The following is a 20,198-nucleotide window of genomic DNA, read 5'->3' as shown; positions in this document are numbered from 1 at the left end:
GCAGTGAGGAGAGAGAGGGATGTGAGGCTGCAGGCAGTGAGGGGAGAGAGGGATGTGAGGCTGCAGGCAGTGAGGGGAGAGAGGGATGTGAGGCTGCAGGCAGTGAGGAGAGAGAGGGAGGTAAGGCTGCAGGCAGTGAGGGGAGAGGGATGTGAGGCTGCAGGCAGTGAGGAGAGAGGGATGTGAGGCTGCAGGCAGTGAGGAGAGAGGGATGTGAGGCTGCAGGCAGTGAGGGGAGAGAGGGATGTGAGGCTGCAGGCAGTGAGGAGAGAGAGGGATGTGAGGCTGCAGGCAGTGAGGAGAGAGAGGGATGTGAGGCTGCAGGCAGTGAGGAGAGAGAGGGAGGTGAGGCTGCAGGCAGTGAGGAGAGAGAGGGAGGTGAGGCTGCAGGCAGTGAGGAGAGAGAGGGATGTGAGGCTGCAGGCAGTGAGGAGAGAGAGGGAGGTGAGGCTGCAGGCAGTGAGGAGAGAGAGGGATGTGAGGCTGCAGGCAGTGAGGGGAGAGAGGGATGTGAGGCTGCAGGCAGTGAGGAGAGAGAGGGAGGTGAGGCTGCAGGCAGTGAGGGGAGAGAGGGATGTGAGGCTGCAGGCAGTGAGGAGAGAGAGGGATGTGAGGCTGCAGGCAGTGAGGAGAGAGGGATGTGAGGCTGCAGGCAGTGAGGAGAGAGAGGGAGGTGAGGCTGCAGGCAGTGAGGAGAGAGAGGGATGTGAGGCTGCAGGCAGTGAGGAGAGAGAGGGAGGTGAGGCTGCAGGCAGTGAGGAGAGAGGGATGTGAGGCTGCAGGCAGTGAAGAGAGAGAGGGAGGTGAGGCTGCAGGCAGTGAGGAGAGAGGGATGTGAGGCTGCAGGCAGTGAGGAGAGAGGGATGTGAGGCTGCAGGCAGTGAGGAGAGAGGGACGTGAGGCTGCAGGCAGTGAGGGGAGAGAGGGAGGTGAGGCTGCAGGCAGTGAGGAGAGAGGGATGTTAGGCTGCAGGCAGTGAGGAGAGAGAGGGATGTGAGGCTGCAGGCAGTGAGGAGAGAGAGGGAGGTGAGGCTGCAGGCAGTGAGGGGAGAGAGGGATGTGAGGCTGCAGGCAGTGAGGAGAGAGAGGGAGGTGAGGCTGCAGGCAGTGAGGGGAGAGAGGGATGTGAGGCTGCAGGCAGTGAGGAGAGAGGGATGTGAAGCTGCAGGCAGTGAGGAGAGAGAGGGATGTGAGGCTGCAGGCAGTGAGGGGAGAGAGGGATGTGAGGCTGCAGGCAGTGAGGAGAGAGAGGGAGGTGAGGCTGCAGGCAGTGAGGGGAGAGAGGGATGTGAGGCTGCAGGCAGTGAGGAGAGAGAGGGAGGTGAGGCTGCAGGCAGTGAGGAGAGAGAGGGAGGTGAGGCTGCAGGCAGTGAGGAGAGAGAGGGATGTGAGGCTGCAGGCAGTGAGGAGAGAGAGGGAGGTGAGGCTGCAGGCAGTGAGGAGAGAGAGGGATGTGAGGCTGCAGGCAGTGAGGGGAGAGAGGGATGTGAGGCTGCAGGCAGTGAGGAGAGAGAGGGAGGTGAGGCTGCAGGCAGTGAGGGGAGAGAGGGATGTGAGGCTGCAGGCAGTGAGGAGAGAGAGGGATGTGAGGCTGCAGGCAGTGAGGAGAGAGGGATGTGAGGCTGCAGGCAGTGAGGAGAGAGAGGGAGGTGAGGCTGCAGGCAGTGAGGAGAGAGAGGGATGTGAGGCTGCAGGCAGTGAGGAGAGAGAGGGAGGTGAGGCTGCAGGCAGTGAGGAGAGAGGGATGTGAGGCTGCAGGCAGTGAAGAGAGAGAGGGAGGTGAGGCTGCAGGCAGTGAGGAGAGAGGGATGTGAGGCTGCAGGCAGTGAGGAGAGAGAGGGATGTGAGGCTGCAGGCAGTGAGGAGAGAGGGAGGTGAGGCTGCAGGCAGTGAGGAGAGAGAGGGATGTGAGGCTGCAGGCAGTGAGGAGAGGGGGATGTGAGGCTGCAGGCAGTGAGGAGAGAGAGGGATGTGAGGCTGCAGGCAGTGAGGAGAGAGGGATGTGAGGCTGCAGGCAGTGAGGAGAGAGGGACGTGAGGCTGCAGGCAGTGAGGGGAGAGAGGGAGGTGAGGCTGCAGGCAGTGAGGAGAGAGGGATGTTAGGCTGCAGGCAGTGAGGAGAGAGAGGGATGTGAGGCTGCAGACAGTGAGGAGAGAGAGGGATGTGAGGCTGCAGGCAGTGAGGAGAGAGGGATGTGAGGCTGCAGGCAGTGAGGAGAGAGGGATGTGAAGCTGCAGGCAGTGAGGAGAGAGAGGGATGTGAGGCTGCAGGCAGTGAGGAGAGAGGGATGTGAAGCTGCAGGCAGTGAGGAGAGAGAGGGATGTGAGGCTGCAGGCAGTGAGGAGAGAGAGGGATGTGAGGCTGCAGGCAGTGAGGAGAGAGGGATGTGAAGCTGCAGGCAGTGAGGAGAGAGAGGGATGTGAGGCTGCAGGCAGTGAGGAGAGAGGGATGTGAAGCTGCAGGCAGTGAGGAGAGAGAGGGATGTGAGGCTGCAGGCAGTGAGGAGAGAGAGGGAGGTGAGGCTGCAGGCAGTGAGGAGAGAGAGGGAGGTGAGGCTGCAGGCAGTGAGGAGAGAGAGGGAGGTGAGGCTGCAGGCAGTGAGGAGAGAGAGGGAGGTGAGGCTGCAGGCAGTGAGGAGAGAGAGGGAGGTGAGACTGCAGGCAGTGAGGAGAGAGAGGTGTGTGAGGCTGCAGGCAGTGAGGAGAGAGAGGGATGTGAGGCTGCAGGCAGTGAGGAGAGAGAGGGAGGTGAGGCTGCAGGCAGTGAGGAGAGAGAGGGAGGTGAGGCTGCGGGCAGTGAGGAGAGAGAGGGAGGTGAGGCTGCAGGCAGTGAGGAGAGAGAGGGATGTGAGGCTGCAGGCAGTGAGGAGAGAGGGATGTGAGGCTGCAGGCAGTGAGGGGAGAGAGGGAGGTGAGGCTGCAGGCAGTGAGGAGAGAGGGAGGTGAGGCTGCAGGCAGTGAGGAGAGAGAGGGAGGTGAGACTGCAGGCAGTGAGGAGAGAGAGGTGTGTGAGGCTGCAGGCAGTGAGGAGAGAGAGGGATGTGAGGCTGCAGGCAGTGAGGAGAGAGAGGGAGGTGAGGCTGCAGGCAGTGAGGAGAGAGAGGGAGGTGAGGCTGCGGGCAGTGAGGAGAGAGAGGGATGTGAGGCTGCAGGCAGTGAGGAGAGAGGGATGTGAGGCTGCAGGCAGTGAGGGGAGAGAGGGAGGTGAGGCTGCAGGCAGTGAGGAGAGAGAGGGAGGTGAGGCTGCAGGCAGTGAGGAGAGAGAGGGATGTGAGGCTGCAGGCAGTGAGGAGAGAGAGGGAGGTGAGGCTGCAGGCAGTGAGGGGAGAGAGGGATGTGAGGCTGCAGGCAGTGAGGGGAGAGAGGGAGGTGAGGCTGCAGGCAGTGAGGAGAGAGAGGGAGGTGAGGCTGCAGGCAGTGAGGAGAGAGGGGGATGTGAGGCTGCAGGCAGTGAGGAGAGAGAGGGATGTGAGGCTGCAGGCAGTGAGGGGAGAGAGGGATGTGAGGCTGCAGGCAGTGAGGAGAGAGGGATGTGAGGCTGCAGGCAGTGAGGAGAGAGGGATGTGAGGCTGCAGGCAGTGAGGAGAGAGAGGGATGTGAGGCTGCGGGCAGTGAGGAGAGAGGGGGATGTGAGGCTGCAGGCAGTGAGGGCAGAGAGGGAGGTGAGGCTGCAGGCAGTGAGGAGAGAGGGGGATGTGAGGCTGCAGGCAGTGAGGAGAGAGAGGGATGTGAGGCTGCAGGCAGTGAGGGGAGAGAGGGATGTGAGGCTGCAGGCAGTGAGGAGAGAGAGGGAGGTAAGGCTGCAGGCAGTGAGGGGAGAGGGTTGTGAGGCTGCAGGCAGTGAGGAGAGAGGGATGTGAGGCTGCAGGCAGTGAGGGGAGAGGGGATGTGAGGCTGCAGGCAGTGAGGAGAGAGAGGGAGGTGAGGCTGCAGGCAGTGAGGAGAGAGGGATGTGAGGCTGCAGGCAGTGAGGAGAGAGAGGGAGGTGAGGCTGCAGGCAGTGAGGAGAGAGGGATGTGAGGCTGCAGGCAGTGAGGAGAGAGGGATGTGAGGCTGCAGGCAGTGAGGAGAGAGGGATGTGAGGCTGCAGGCAGTGAGGAGAGAGGGATGTGAGGCTGCAGGCAGTGAGGGGAGAGAGGGATGTGAGGCTGCAGGCAGTGAGGAGAGAGAGGGAGGTGAGGCTGCAGGCAGTGAGGAGAGAGAGGGATGTGAGGCTGCAGGCAGTGAGGAGAGAGGGATGTGAGGCTGCAGACAGTGAGGAGAGAGAGGGAGGTGAGGCTGCAGGCAGTGAGGAGAGAGAGGGAGGTGAGGCTGCAGGCAGTTAGGAGAGAGAGGGATGTGAGGCTGCAGGCAGTGAGGAGAGAGGGATGTGAGGCTGCAGGCAGTGAGGAGAGAGAGGGATGTGAGGCTGCAGGCAGTGAGGAGAGAGGGAGGTGTGGCTGCAGGCAGTGAGGAGAGAGAGGGAGGTGAGGCTGCAGGCAGTGAGGAGAGAGAGGGATGTGAGGCTGCAGGCAGTGAGGAGAGAGGGATGTGAGGCTGCAGGCAGTGAGGAGAGAGAGGGATGTGAGGCTGCAGGCAGTGAGGAGAGAGGGATGTGAGGCTGCAGGCAGTGAGGAGAGAGAGGGATGTGAGGCTGCAGGCAGTGAGGAGAGAGGGATGTGAGGCTGCAGGCAGTGAGGAGAGAGGGAGGTGAGGCTGCAGGCAGTGAGGAGAGAGGGAGGTGAGGCTGCAGGCAGTGAGGAGAGAGAGGGAGGTGAGGCTGCAGGCAGTGAGGAGAGAGAGGGATGTGAGGCTGCAGGCAGTGAGGAGAGAGAGGGAGGTGAGGCTGCAGGCAGTGAGGAGAGAGAGGGAGGTGAGGCTGCAGGCAGTGAGGTGAGAGAGGGATGTGAGGCTGCAGGCAGTGAGGAGAGAGGGATGTGAAGCTGCAGGCAGTGAGGAGAGAGAGGGATGTGAGGCTGCGGGCAGTGAGGGGAGAGAGGGAGGTGAGGCTGCAGGCAGTGAGGAGAGAGGGAGGTGAAGCTGCAGGCAGTGAGGAGAGAGAGGGATGTGAGGCTGCGGGCAGTGAGGGGAGAGAGGGATGTGAGGCTGCAGGCAGTGAGGAGAGAGAGGGATGTGAGGCTGCAGGCAGTGAGGAGAGAGGGATGTGAGGCTGCAGGCAGTGAGGGGAGAGAGGGATGTGAGGCTGCGGGCAGTGAGGGGAGAGAGGGAGGTGAGGCTGCAGGCAGTGAGGAGAGAGGGAGGTGAGGCTGCAGGCAGTGAGGAGAGAGAGGGATGTGAGGCTGCAGGCAGTGAGGGGAGAGAGGGAGGTGAGGCTGCAGGCAGTGAGGGGAGAGAGGGAGGTGAGGCTGCAGGCAGTGAGGGGAGAGAGGGAGGTGAGGCTGCAGGCAGTGAGGAGAGAGAGGGAGGTGAGGCTGCAGGCAGTGAGGAGAGAGGGATGTGAGGCTGCAGGCAGTGAGGAGAGAGAGGGATGTGAGGCTGCGGGCAGTGAGGGGAGAGAGGGAGGTGAGGCTGCAGGCAGTGAGGAGAGAGGGAGGTGAGGCTGCAGGCAGTGAGGGGAGAGAGGGATGTGAGGCTGCAGGCAGTGAGGAGAGAGAGGGATGTGAGGCTGCAGGCAGTGAGGAGAGAGAGGGAGGTGAGGCTGCAGGCAGTGAGGAGAGAGGGAGGTGAGGCTGCAGGCAGTGAGGAGAGAGAGGGATGTGAGGCTGCGGGCAGTGAGGAGAGAGGGATGTGAGGCTGCAGGCAGTGAGGGGAGAGAGGGAGGTGAGGCTGCAGGCAGTGAGGAGAGAGGGATGTGAGGCTGCAGGCAGTGAGGAGAGAGGGATGTGAGGCTGCAGGCAGTGAGGAGAGAGAGGGAGGTGAGGCTGCAGGCAGTGAGGAGAGAGGGATGTGAGGCTGCAGGCAGTGAGGAGAGAGGGATGTGAGGCTGCAGGCAGTGAGGAGAGAGGGATGTGAGGCTGCAGGCAGTGAGGAGAGAGAGGGAGGTGAGGCTGCAGGCAGTGAGGAGAGAGGGATGTGAGGCTGCAGGCAGTGAGGAGAGAGGGATGTGAGGCTGCAGGCAGTGAGGAGAGAGGTATGTGAGGCTGCAGGCAGTGAGGAGAGAGAGGGAGGTGAGGCTGCAGGCAGTGAGGAGAGAGGGATGTGAGGCTGCGGGCAGTGAGGGGAGAGAGGTGTGTGAGGCTGCAGGCAGTGAGGAGAGAGAGGTGTGTGAGGCTGCAGGCAGTGAGGAGAGAGAGGTGTGTGAGGCTGCGGGCAGTGAGGAGAGAGGGATGTGAGGCTGCAGGCAGTGAGGAGAGAGAGGGAGGTGAGGCTGCAGGCAGTGAGGGGAGAGAGGGAGGTGAGGCTGCAGGCAGTGAGGAGAGAGGGATGTGAGGCTGCAGGCAGTGAGGAGAGAGAGGGATGTGAGGCTGCAGGCAGTGAGGAGAGAGAGGGATGTGAGGCTGCAGGCAGTGAGGAGAGAGAGGGAGGTGAGACTGCAGGCAGTGAGGAGAGAGGGATGTGAGGCTGCAGGCAGTGAGGAGAGAGGGATGTGAGGCTGCAGGCAGTGAGGAGAGAGGGAGGTGAGGCTGCAGGCAGTGAGGAGAGAGGGATGTGAGGCTGCAGGCAGTGAGGAGAGAGGGATGTGAGGCTGCAGGCAGTGAGGAGAGAGGGATGTGAGGCTGCAGGCAGTGAGGAGAGAGGGATGTGAGGCTGCGGGCAGTGAGGAGAGAGGGAGGTGAGGCTGCAGGCAGTGAGGAGAGAGGGATGTGAGGCTGCAGGCAGTGAGGAGAGAGAGGGATGTGAGGCTGCAGGCAGTGAGGGGAGAGAGGGAGGTGAGGCTGCATGCAGTGAGGAGAGAGGGATGTGAGGCTGCAGGCAGTGAGGAGAGAGGGATGTGAGGCTGCAGGCAGTGAGGAGAGAGAGGGAGGTGAGGCTGCAGGCAGTGAGGAGAGAGGGATGTGAGGCTGCGGGCAGTGAGGGGAGAGAGGTGTGTGAGGCTGCAGGCAGTGAGGAGAGAGAGGTGTGTGAGGCTGCAGGCAGTGAGGAGAGAGGGATGTGAGGCTGCAGGCATTGAGGAGAGAGAGGGATGTGAGGCTGCAGGCAGTGAGGAGAGAGAGGGAGGTGAGGCTGCAGGCAGTGAGGAGAGAGGGAGGTGAGGCTGCAGGCAGTGAGGAGAGAGAGGGATGTGAGGCTGGAGGCAGTGAGGACAGAGAGGGATGTGAGGCTGCAGGCAGTGAGGAGAGAGAGGGATGTGAGGCTGCAGGCAGTGAGGAGAGAGAGGGATGTGAGGCTGCAGGCAGTGAGGAGAGAGAGGGATGTGAGGCTGCAGGCAGTGAGGGGAGAGAGGGAGGTGAGGCTGCAGGCAGTGAGGGGAGAGAGGGAGGTGAGGCTGCAGGCATTGAGGAGAGAGAGGGAGGTGAGGCTGCAGGCAGTGAGGAGAGAGGGAGGTGAGGCTGCAGGCAGTGAGGAGAGAGAGGGATGTGAGGCTGGAGGCAGTGAGGAGAGAGAGGGATGTGAGGCTGCAGGCATTGAGGAGAGAGAGGGAGGTGAGGCTGCAGGCAGTGAGGAGAGAGGGAGGTGAGGCTGCAGGCAGTGAGGAGAGAGAGGGATGTGAGGCTGCACGCAGTGAGGAGAGAGAGGGAGGTGAGGCTGCAGGCAGTGAGGAGAGAGAGGGATGTGAGGCTGCAGGCAGTGAGGAGAGAGAGGGAGGTGAGACTGCAGGCAGTGAGGAGAGAGAGGGATGTGAGGCTGCAGGCAGTGAGGAGAGAGAGGGAGGTGAGACTGCAGGCAGTGAGGAGAGAGAGGGATGTGAGGCTGCAGGCAGTGAGGAGAGAGAGGGAGGTGAGACTGCAGGCAGTGAGGAGAGAGAGGGATGTGAGGCTGCAGGCAGTGAGGAGAGAGAGGGAGGTGAGACTGCAGGCAGTGAGGTGAGAGAGGGATGTGAGGCTGCAGGCAGTGAGGGGAGAGAGGGAGGTGAGGCTGCAGGCAGTGAGGAGAGAGAGGGATGTGAGGCTGCAGGCAGTGAGGAGAGAGGGATGTGAGGCTGCAGGCAGTGAGGGGAGAGAGGGATGTGAGGCTGCAGGCAGTGAGGGGAGAGAGGGATGTGAGGCTGCAGGCAGTGGGGAGAGAGAGGGATGTGAGGCTGCAGGCAGTGAGGAGAGAGAGGGAGGTGAGACTGCAGGCAGTGAGGAGAGAGAGGGATGTGAGGCTGCAGGCAGTGAGGAGAGAGGGATGTGAGGCTGCAGGCAGTGAGGAGAGAGGGAGGTGAGGCTGCAGGCAGTGAGGAGAGAGAGGGATGTGAGGCTGCAGGCAGTGAGGAGAGAGAGGGATGTGAGGCTGCAGGCAGTGAGGAGAGAGAGGGAGGTGAGGCTGCAGGCAGTGAGGAGAGAGAGGGAGGTGAGGCTGCAGGCAGTGAGGAGAGAGGGATGTGAGGCTGCAGGCAGTGAGGAGAGAGAGGGATGTGAGGCTGCAGGCATTGAGGAGAGAGAGGGAGGTGAGGCTGCAGGCAGTGAGGAAAGAGGGATGTGAGGCTGCAGGCAGTGAGGAGAGAGAGGGATGTGAGGCTGCAGGCATTGAGGGGAGAGAGGGAGGTGAGGCTGCAGGCAGTGAGGAGAGAGGGATGTGAGGCTGCAGGCAGTGAGGAGAGAGAGGGATGTGAGGCTGCAGGCAGTGAGGAGAGAGAGGGATGTGAGGCTGCAGGCAGTGAGGAGAGAGGGAGGTGAGGCTGCAGGCAGTGAGGAGAGAGAGGGATGTGAGGCTGCAGGCAGTGAGGAGAGAGGGAGGTGAGGCTGCAGGCAGTGAGGAGAGAGGGAGGTGAGGCTGCAGGCAGTGAGGAGAGAGAGGGATGTGAGGCTGCAGGCAGTGAGGAGAGAGGGAGGTGAGGCTGCAGGCAGTGAGGAGAGAGGGAGGTGAGGCTGCAGGCAGTGAGGAGAGAGAGGGATGTGAGGCTGCAGGCAGTGAGGAGAGGGGGATGTGAGGCTGCAGGCAGTGAGGAGAGAGAGGGATGTGAGGCTGCAGGCAGTGAGGAGAGAGGGAGGTGAGGCTGCAGGCAGTGAGGAGAGAGAGGGAGGTGAGGCTGCAGGCAGTGAGGAGAGGGGGATGTGAGGCTGCAGGCAGTGAGGAGAGAGAGGGATGTGAGGCTGCAGGCAGTGAGGAGAGAGGGAGGTGAGGCTGCAGGCAGTGAGGAGAGAGAGGGATGTGAGGCTGCAGGCAGTGAGGAGAGACAGGGATGTGAGGCTGCAGGCAGTGAGGAGAGAGGGAGGTGAGGCTGCAGGCAGTGAGGAGAGAGAGGGATGTGAGGCTGCAGGCAGTGAGGAGAGAGGGAGGTGAGGCTGCAGGCAGTGAGGAGAGAGGGAGGTGAGGCTGCGGGCAGTGAGGAGAGAGAGGGATGTGAGGCTGCGGGCAGTGAGGAGAGAGAGGGAGGTGAGGCTGCAGGCAGTGAGGAGAGAGAGGGATGTGAGGCTGCAGGCAGTGAGGAGAGAGAGGGATGTGAGGCTGCAGGCAGTGAGGAGAGAGGGAGGTGAGGCTGCAGGCAGTGAGGAGAGAGAGGGATGTGAGGCTGCAGGCAGTGAGGAGAGGGGGATGTGAGGCTGCAGGCAGTGAGGAGAGAGGGAGGTGAGGCTGCAGGCAGTGAGGAGAGAGAGGGAGGTGAGGCTGCAGGCAGTGAGGGGAGAGAGGGAGGTGAGGCTGCAGGCAGTGAGGGGAGAGAGGGAGGTGAGGCTGCAGGCAGTGAGGGGAGAGAGGGAGGTGAGGCTGCAGGCAGTGAGGAGAGAGGGATGTGAGGCTGCAGGCAGTGAGGAGAGAGGGATGTGAGGCTGCAGGCAGTGAGGGGAGAGAGGGATGTGAGGCTGCAGGCAGTGAGGAGAGAGAGGGAGGTGAGGCTGCAGGCAGTGAGGGGAGAGAGGGAGGTGAGGCTGCAGGCAGTGAGGAGAGAGAGGGATGTGAGGCTGCAGGCAGTGAGGAGAGGGGGATGTGAGGCTGCAGGCAGTGAGGAGAGAGAGGGATGTGAAGCTGCAGGCAGTGAGGGGAGAGAGGGAGGTGAGGCTGCAGGCAGTGAGGAGAGAGAGGGAGGTGAGGCTGCGGGCAATGAGGAGAGAGAGGGATGTGAGGCTGCAGGCAGTGAGGGGAGAGAGGGAGGTGAGGCTGCAGGCAGTGAGGGGAGAGAGGGAGGTGAGGCTGCAGGCAGTGAGGGGAGAGAGGGAGGTGAGGCTGCAGGCAGTGAGGAGAGAGGGATGTGAGGCTGCAGGCAGTGAGGAGAGAGGGAGGTGAGGCTGCAGGCAGTGAGGGGAGAGAGGGATGTGAGGCTGCAGGCAGTGAGGGGAGAGAGGGATGTGAGGCTGCAGGCAGTGAGGGGAGAGAGGGAGGTGAGGCTGCAGGCAGTGAGGAGAGAGAGGGATGTGAGGCTGCAGGCAGTGAGGAGAGGGGGATGTGAGGCTGCAGGCAGTGAGGGGAGAGAGGGATGTGAGGCTGCAGGCAGTGAGGAGAGAGAGGGAGGTGAGGCTGCAGGCAGTGAGGGGAGAGAGGGAGGTGAGGCTGCAGGCAGTGAGGAGAGAGAGGGATGTGAGGCTGCAGGCAGTGAGGAGAGGGGGATGTGAGGCTGCAGGCAGTGAGGAGAGAGAGGGATGTGAGGCTGCAGGCAGTGAGGAGAGAGGGAGGTGAGGCTGCAGGCAGTGAGGAGAGAGAGGGATGTGAGGCTGCAGGCAGTGAGGAGAGGGGGATGTGAGGCTGCAGGCAGTGAGGAGAGAGAGGGATGTGAGGCTGCAGGCAGTGAGGAGAGAGGGAGGTGAGGCTGCAGGCAGTGAGGAGAGAGAGGGATGTGAGGCTGCAGGCAGTGAGGAGAGAGGGAGGTGAGGCTGCAGGCAGTGAGGGGAGAGAGGGAGGTGAGGCTGCAGGCAGTGAGGAGAGAGGGAGGTGAGGCTGCAGGCAGTGAGGGGAGAGAGGGAGGTGAGGCTGCAGGCAGTGAGGAGAGAGAGGGATGTGAGGCTGCAGGCAGTGAGGAGAGAGAGGGAGGTGAGGCTGCAGGCAGTGAGGAGAGAGAGGGATGTGAGGCTGCAGGCAGTGAGGAGAGAGGGAGGTGAGGCTGCAGGCAGTGAGGAGAGAGAGGGATGTGAGGCTGCAGGCAGTGAGGAGAGAGAGGGATGTGAGGCTGCAGGCAGTGAGGAGAGAGGGATGTGAGGCTGCAGGCAGTGAGGAGAGGGGGATGTGAGGCTGCAGGCAGTGAGGAGAGAGGGAGGTGAGGCTGCAGGCAGTGAGGAGAGAGAGGGATGTGAGGCTGCAGGCAGTGAGGAGAGAGGGAGGTGAGGCTGCAGGCAGTGAGGAGAGAGGGAGGTGAGGCTGCGGGCAGTGAGGAGAGAGAGGGATGTGAGGCTGCGGGCAGTGAGGAGAGAGAGGGAGGTGAGGCTGCAGGCAGTGAGGAGAGAGAGGGATGTGAGGCTGCAGGCAGTGAGGAGAGAGAGGGATGTGAGGCTGCAGGCAGTGAGGAGAGAGGGAGGTGAGGCTGCAGGCAGTGAGGAGAGAGAGGGATGTGAGGCTGCAGGCAGTGAGGAGAGGGGGATGTGAGGCTGCAGGCAGTGAGGAGAGAGGGAGGTGAGGCTGCAGGCAGTGAGGAGAGAGAGGGAGGTGAGGCTGCAGGCAGTGAGGGGAGAGAGGGAGGTGAGGCTGCAGGCAGTGAGGGGAGAGAGGGAGGTGAGGCTGCAGGCAGTGAGGGGAGAGAGGGAGGTGAGGCTGCAGGCAGTGAGGAGAGAGGGATGTGAGGCTGCAGGCAGTGAGGAGAGAGGGATGTGAGGCTGCAGGCAGTGAGGGGAGAGAGGGATGTGAGGCTGCAGGCAGTGAGGAGAGAGAGGGAGGTGAGGCTGCAGGCAGTGAGGGGAGAGAGGGAGGTGAGGCTGCAGGCAGTGAGGAGAGAGAGGGATGTGAGGCTGCAGGCAGTGAGGAGAGGGGGATGTGAGGCTGCAGGCAGTGAGGAGAGAGAGGGATGTGAAGCTGCAGGCAGTGAGGGGAGAGAGGGAGGTGAGGCTGCAGGCAGTGAGGAGAGAGAGGGAGGTGAGGCTGCGGGCAATGAGGAGAGAGAGGGATGTGAGGCTGCAGGCAGTGAGGGGAGAGAGGGAGGTGAGGCTGCAGGCAGTGAGGGGAGAGAGGGAGGTGAGGCTGCAGGCAGTGAGGGGAGAGAGGGAGGTGAGGCTGCAGGCAGTGAGGAGAGAGGGATGTGAGGCTGCAGGCAGTGAGGAGAGAGGGAGGTGAGGCTGCAGGCAGTGAGGGGAGAGAGGGATGTGAGGCTGCAGGCAGTGAGGGGAGAGAGGGATGTGAGGCTGCAGGCAGTGAGGGGAGAGAGGGAGGTGAGGCTGCAGGCAGTGAGGAGAGAGAGGGATGTGAGGCTGCAGGCAGTGAGGAGAGGGGGATGTGAGGCTGCAGGCAGTGAGGGGAGAGAGGGATGTGAGGCTGCAGGCAGTGAGGAGAGAGAGGGAGGTGAGGCTGCAGGCAGTGAGGGGAGAGAGGGAGGTGAGGCTGCAGGCAGTGAGGAGAGAGAGGGATGTGAGGCTGCAGGCAGTGAGGAGAGGGGGATGTGAGGCTGCAGGCAGTGAGGAGAGAGAGGGATGTGAGGCTGCAGGCAGTGAGGAGAGAGGGAGGTGAGGCTGCAGGCAGTGAGGAGAGAGAGGGATGTGAGGCTGCAGGCAGTGAGGAGAGGGGGATGTGAGGCTGCAGGCAGTGAGGAGAGAGAGGGATGTGAGGCTGCAGGCAGTGAGGAGAGAGGGAGGTGAGGCTGCAGGCAGTGAGGAGAGAGAGGGATGTGAGGCTGCAGGCAGTGAGGAGAGAGGGAGGTGAGGCTGCAGGCAGTGAGGGGAGAGAGGGAGGTGAGGCTGCAGGCAGTGAGGAGAGAGGGAGGTGAGGCTGCAGGCAGTGAGGGGAGAGAGGGAGGTGAGGCTGCAGGCAGTGAGGAGAGAGAGGGATGTGAGGCTGCAGGCAGTGAGGAGAGAGAGGGAGGTGAGGCTGCAGGCAGTGAGGAGAGAGAGGGATGTGAGGCTGCAGGCAGTGAGGAGAGAGGGAGGTGAGGCTGCAGGCAGTGAGGAGAGAGAGGGATGTGAGGCTGCAGGCAGTGAGGAGAGAGAGGGATGTGAGGCTGCAGGCAGTGAGGAGAGAGGGATGTGAGGCTGCAGGCAGTGAGGAGAGGGGGATGTGAGGCTGCAGGCAGTGAGGAGAGAGGGAGGTGAGGCTGCAGGCAGTGAGAGTCAGTCACAGCTGCAGCTTCTCTCTGTCTTACATAGAGCCGCAGACGATCTGGAGTGTAATAATCCAAAAGGTAAAGTCAGAACCGTAACCGCAGCTCTGGAGGTGACTGGAGGATAAGACATGATGTAACAGCAGAATAGTGACTGCAGCTCTGGAGGTGACTGGAGGATAAGACGCAATTTAACAGCAGAATAGTGAGTGCAGCTCTGGAGGTGACTGGAGGATAAGACGCAATGTAACAGCAGAATAGTGATTGCAGCTCTGGAGGATAAGACATGATGTAACAGCAGAATAGTGACTGCAGCTCTGGAGGTGACTGGAGGGTAAGACATGATGTAACAGCAGTATAGTGACTGCAGCTCTGGAGGTGACTGGAGGATAAGACGCAATGTAACAGCAGAATAGCGAGTGCAGTTCTGGAGGTGACTGGAGGATAAGACACAATGTAACAGCAGAATAGTGACTGCAGCTCTGGAGGTGACTGGAGGATAAGACACAATGTAACAGCAGAATAGTGAGTGCAGCTCTGGAGGTGACTGGAGGATAAGACATGATGTAACAGCAGAATAGTGAGTGCAGCTCTGGAGGTGCTTGGAGTGTCACACTGTCTGTGGGATCGTTACATGAGAGTTGTTGGACTTTTCGTGCTTCTGTCACCTCTGATGAGCTCATGTCTACCATGCAGAGGTTCTGGCCGGGGGTCTGGCTGTGGGGGTCCTACGTCCCAGGAGTCTCCTTGCTCAGACGTCGTTATCTCAGTTCTGGCCGGACGTAAATTACACAAATTATCTTATAATAACAAGAGCGAAAAATGACGACTGTGACTGCGGAGGAAATCCTGCGAGAGAACATTCCAGAGCAACGGACCCCCGAAATAAGAGATGATGTCAGCAGGGTCCTCTGGTATAACGGCACAACAGCTCTGGTGGTGACTGGAGGATGAGACATGATGTAACAGCAGAATAGTGAGTGCAGCTCTGGAGGTGACTGGAGGATAACGCATGATGCAACAGCAGAATAGTGAGTGCAGCTCTGGAGGTGACTTAAGGATAAGACACCATGTAACAGCAGAATAGTGACTGCAGCTCTGGAGGTGACTGGAGGATAAGACATGATGTAACAGCAGAATAGTGACTGCAGCTCTGGAGGTGACTGGAGGATAAGACACAGTGTAACAGCAGAATAGTGAGTGCAGCTCTGGAGGTGACTGGAGGATAAGACACAGTGTAACAGCAGAATAGTGAGTGCAGCTCTGGAGGTGACTGGAGGATAAGACATGATGTAACAGCAGAATAGTGACTGCAGCTCTGGATGTGACTGGAGGATAAGACACGATGTAACAGCAGAATAGTGACTGCAGCTCTGGAGGTGACTGGAGGATAAGACATGATGTAACAGCAGAATAGTGACTGCAGCTCTGGAGGTGACTGGAGGATAAGACACAGTGTAACAGCAGAATAGTGAGTGCAGCTCTGGAGGTGACTGGAGGATAAGACACAGTGTAACAGCAGAATAGTGAGTGCAGCTCTGGAGTATAGTATTTCTCTCCTCTATTCAGGGACCTGGTATGTGCCCCCCATATCTAACTTTCCTGGGAGCTCGGTGGTCTCTAGCGATAGAGGGGTCCCGGCTCCTGTTCTCGTCTCATTTTGTCCGTCAGAATTGATTAGCACATGTCTGACTGATGGACGTCTGTGACCGGCGCTGTAATGCCGCCATGTAATCACCGATCAGACGCGCTGTGAGCACCGGCGCCATAATCACCGTATAATCACTACTGGAAGATTATCACCCAGCAGCGGAAGAAAAGAGAGTGACAAGCGGGCGGAGCATGAAATCCCACCGCTGTTAATATATTCTACCATTAATGCCGTCCTATAGTCACACACATATATAATGTGAGAGAGAAATCAAGCCTAGAGTAATGCTGCAGTGTAAAGCATGGACCCGAGTGCTGACTGCAAAAAGAGGATAATGCTAATCCTATATCTCTGTATACAGGGAGCTCCCCCTAGTGGTGGCTGCAGACAGGATCTTATCATGTATCTCTGTATACAGGGTGCTACCCCTAGTGGTGACTGCAGACAGGATCTTATCATGTATCTCTGTATACAGGGAGCTCCCTCTAGTGGTGGCTGCAGACAGGATCTTATCATGTATCTCTGTATACAGGGAGCTCCCCCTAGTGGTGGCTGCAGACAGGATCTTATCATGTATCTCGGTATACAGGGAGCTCCGCCTAGTGGTGGCTGCAGACAGGAGCTTATCATGTATCTCTGTATACAGGGAGCTCCCCCTACTGGTGGCTGCAGACAGGATCTTATCATGTATCTCTGTACACAGGGAGCTCCCTCTAGTGGTGGCTGCAGACAGAATCTTATCATGTATCTCTGTATACAGGGAGCTCCCCCTACTGGTGGCTGCAGACAGGATCTTATCATGTATCTCTGTACACAGGGAGCTCCCTCTAGTGGTGGCTGCAGACAGAATCTTATCATGTATCTCTGTGTACAGGGAGCTCCCTCTAGTGGTGGCTGCAGACAGAATCTTATCATGTATCTCTGTATACAGGGAGCTCCCCCTAGTGGTGGCTGCAGACAGGATCTTATCATGTATCTCTGTATACAGGGAGCTCCCCCTACTGGTGGCTGCAGACAGGATCTTATCATGTATCTCTGTACACAGGGAGCTCCCCCTAGTGGTGGCTGCAGACAGGATCTTATCATTTATCTCTGTATACAGGGAGCTCCCCCTAGTGGTGGCTACAGACAGGATCTTATCATGTATCTCTGTGTACAGGGAGCTCCCCCTAGTGGTGTCTGCAGACAGGATTTTATCATGTATCTCTGTATACAGGAAGCCCCCCCTAGTGGTGGCTGCAGACAGAATCTTATCATGTATCTCTGTATACAGGAAGCTCCCCCTAGTGGTGGCTGCAGACAGGATCTTATCATGTATCTCTGTATACAGGGAGCTCCCCCTAGTGGAGGCTGCAGACAGAATCTTATCATGTATCTCTGTATACAGGGAGCTCCCCCTAGTGGTGGCTGCAGACAGAATCTTATCATGTATCTCTGTATACAGGGAGCTCCCCCTAGTGGTGACTGCAGACAGGATCTTATCATGTATTTCTGTATACAGGGAGCTCCCCCTACTGGTGGCTGCAGACAGGATCTTATCATGTATCTCTGTATACAGGGAGCTCCCCCTAGTGGTGTCTGCAGACAGGATCTTATCATGTATCTCTGTATACAGGGAGCTCCCTCTAGTGGTGGCTGCAGACAGAATCTTATCATGTATCTCTGTATACAGGGAGCTCCCCCTAGTGGTGGCTGCAGACAGGATCTTATCATGTATCTCTGTATACAGGGAGCTCCCCCTACTGGTGGCTGCAGACAGGATCTTATCTTGTATCTCTGTATACAGGGAGCTCCCCCTAGTGGTGGCTACAGACAGGATCTTATCATGTATCTCTGTGTACAGGGAGCTCCCCCTAGTGGTGTCTGCAGACAGGATCTTATCATGTATCTCTGTATATAGGAAGCCCCCCCTAGTGGTGGCTGCAGACAGAATCTTATCATGTATCTCTGTATACAGGAAGCTCCCCCTAGTGGTGGCTGCAGACAGGATCTTATCATGTATCTCTGTATACAGGGAGCTCCCCCTAGTGGAGGCTGCAGACAGAATCTTATCATGTATCTCTGTATACAGGTAGCTCCCCCTAGTGGTGGCTACAGACAGGATCTTATCATGTATCTCTGTATACAGGGAGCTCCCCCTAGTGGTGGCTGCAGACAGGATCTTATCATGTATCTCTGTATACAGGGAGCTCCCCCTAGTGGTGGCTGCAGACAGGATCTTATCATGTATCTCTGTATACAGGGAGCTCCCCCTAGTGGTGGCTGCAGACAGGATCTTATCATGTATCTCTATATACAGGGTGCTACCCCTAGTGGTGACTGCAGACAGGATCTTATCATGTATCTCTGTATACAGGGAGCTCCCTCTAGTGGTGGCTGCAGACAGAATCTTATCATGTATCTCTGTATACAGGGAGCTCCCCCTAGTGGTGGCTGCAGACAGAATCTTATCATGTATCTCTGTATACAGGGAGCTCCCCCTAGTGGTGTCTGCAGACAGGATCTTATCATGTATCTCTGTATACAGGGAGCTCCCTCTAGTGGTGGCTGCAGACAGAATGTTATCATGTATCTCTGTATACAGGGAGCTCCCCCTAGTGGTGGCTGCAGACAGGATCTTATCATGTATCTCTGTATACAGGGAGCTCCCCCTACTGGTGGCTGCAGACAGGATCTTATCATGTATCTCTGTATACAGGGAGCTCCCCCTAGTGGTGGCTACAGACAGGATCTTATCATAGATCTCTGTGTACAGGGAGCTCCCCCTAGTGGTGTCTGCAGACAGGATCTTATCATGTATCTCTGTACACAGGGAGCTCCCTCTAGTGGTGGCTGCAGACAGAATCTTATCATGTATCTCTGTGTACAGGGAGCTCCCTCTAGTGGTGGCTGCAGACAGAATCTTATCATGTATCTCTGTATACAGGGAGCTCCCCCTAGTGGTGGCTGCAGACAGGATCTTATCATGTATCTCTGTATACAGGGAGCTCCCCCTACTGGTGGCTGCAGACAGGATCTTATCATGTATCTCTGTACACAGGGAGCTCCCCCTAGTGGTGGCTGCAGACAGGATCTTATCATTTATCTCTGTATACAGGGAGCTCCCCCTAGTGGTGGCTACAGACAGGATCTTATCATGTATCTCTGTGTACAGGGAGCTCCCCCTAGTGGTGTCTGCAGACAGGATTTTATCATGTATCTCTGTATACAGGAAGCCCCCCCTAGTGGTGGCTGCAGACAGAATCTTATCATGTATCTCTGTATACAGGAAGCTCCCCCTAGTGGTGGCTGCAGACAGGATCTTATCATGTATCTCTGTATACAGGGAGCTCCCCCTAGTGGAGGCTGCAGACAGAATCTTATCATGTATCTCTGTATACAGGGAGCTCCCCCTAGTGGTGGCTGCAGACAGAATCTTATCATGTATCTCTGTATACAGGGAGCTCCCCCTAGTGGTGACTGCAGACAGGATCTTATCATGTATTTCTGTATACAGGGAGCTCCCCCTACTGGTGGCTGCAGACAGGATCTTATCATGTATCTCTGTATACAGGGAGCTCCCCCTAGTGGTGTCTGCAGACAGGATCTTATCATGTATCTCTGTATACAGGGAGCTCCCTCTAGTGGTGGCTGCAGACAGAATCTTATCATGTATCTCTGTATACAGGGAGCTCCCCCTAGTGGTGGCTGCAGACAGGATCTTATCATGTATCTCTGTATACAGGGAGCTCCCCCTACTGGTGGCTGCAGACAGGATCTTATCTTGTATCTCTGTATACAGGGAGCTCCCCCTAGTGGTGGCTACAGACAGGATCTTATCATGTATCTCTGTGTACAGGGAGCTCCCCCTAGTGGTGTCTGCAGACAGGATCTTATCATGTATCTCTGTATATAGGAAGCCCCCCCTAGTGGTGGCTGCAGACAGAATCTTATCATGTATCTCTGTATACAGGAAGCTCCCCCTAGTGGTGGCTGCAGACAGGATCTTATCATGTATCTCTGTATACAGGGAGCTCCCCCTAGTGGAGGCTGCAGACAGAATCTTATCATGTATCTCTGTATACAGGTAGCTCCCCCTAGTGGTGGCTACAGACAGGATCTTATCATGTATCTCTGTATACAGGGAGCTCCCCCTAGTGGTGGCTGCAGACAGGATCTTATCATGTATCTCTGTATACAGGGAGCTCCCCCTAGTGGTGGCTGCAGACAGGATCTTATCATGTATCTCTGTATACAGGGAGCTCCCCCTAGTGGTGGCTGCAGACAGGATCTTATCATGTATCTCTATATACAGGGTGCTACCCCTAGTGGTGACTGCAGACAGGATCTTATCATGTATCTCTGTATACAGGGAGCTCCCTCTAGTGGTGGCTGCAGACAGAATCTTATCATGTATCTCTGTATACAGGGAGCTCCCCCTAGTGGTGGCTGCAGACAGAATCTTATCATGTATCTCTGTATACAGGGAGCTCCCCCTAGTGGTGTCTGCAGACAGGATCTTATCATGTATCTCTGTATACAGGGAGCTCCCTCTAGTGGTGGCTGCAGACAGAATGTTATCATGTATCTCTGTATACAGGGAGCTCCCCCTAGTGGTGGCTGCAGACAGGATCTTATCATGTATCTCTGTATACAGGGAGCTCCCCCTACTGGTGGCTGCAGACAGGATCTTATCATGTATCTCTGTATACAGGGAGCTCCCCCTAGTGGTGGCTACAGACAGGATCTTATCATAGATCTCTGTGTACAGGGAGCTCCCCCTAGTGGTGTCTGCAGACAGGATCTTATCATGTATCTCTGTATATAGGAAGCCCCCCCTAGTGGTGGCTGCAGACAGAATCTTATCATGTATCTCTGTATACAGGAAGCTCCCCCTAGTGGTGGCTGCAGACAGGATCTTATCATGTATCTCTGTATACAGGGAGCTCCCCCTAGTGGTGGCTGCAGACAGAATCTTATCATGTATCTCTGTATACAGGGAGCTCCCCCTAGTGGTGGCTGCAGACAGAATCTTATCATGTATCTCTGTATACAGGGAGCTCCCCCTAGTGGTGACTGCAGACAGGATCTTATCATGTATCTCTGTATACAGGGAGCTCCCCCTACTGGTGGCTGCAGACAGGATCTTATCATGTATCTCTGTATACAGGGAGCTCCCCCTAGTGGTGTCTGCAGACAGGATCTTATCATGTATCTCTGTATACAGGGAGCTCCCTCTAGTGGTGGCTGCAGACAGAATCTTATCATGTATCTCTGTATACAGAGAGCTCCCCCTAGTGGTGGCTGCAGACAGGATCTTATCATGTATCTCTGTATACAGGGAGCTCCCCCTACTGGTGGCTGCAGACAGGATCTT

Source organism: Phyllobates terribilis, unplaced genomic scaffold, assembly GCF_046119375.1.
Source record: "Phyllobates terribilis strain yellow unplaced genomic scaffold, ASM4611937v1 Scaffold_10__3_contigs__length_209671492, whole genome shotgun sequence".
Taxonomy (NCBI): domain Eukaryota; kingdom Metazoa; phylum Chordata; class Amphibia; order Anura; family Dendrobatidae; genus Phyllobates; species Phyllobates terribilis.
This window is presented reverse-complemented; position numbering follows the sequence as displayed.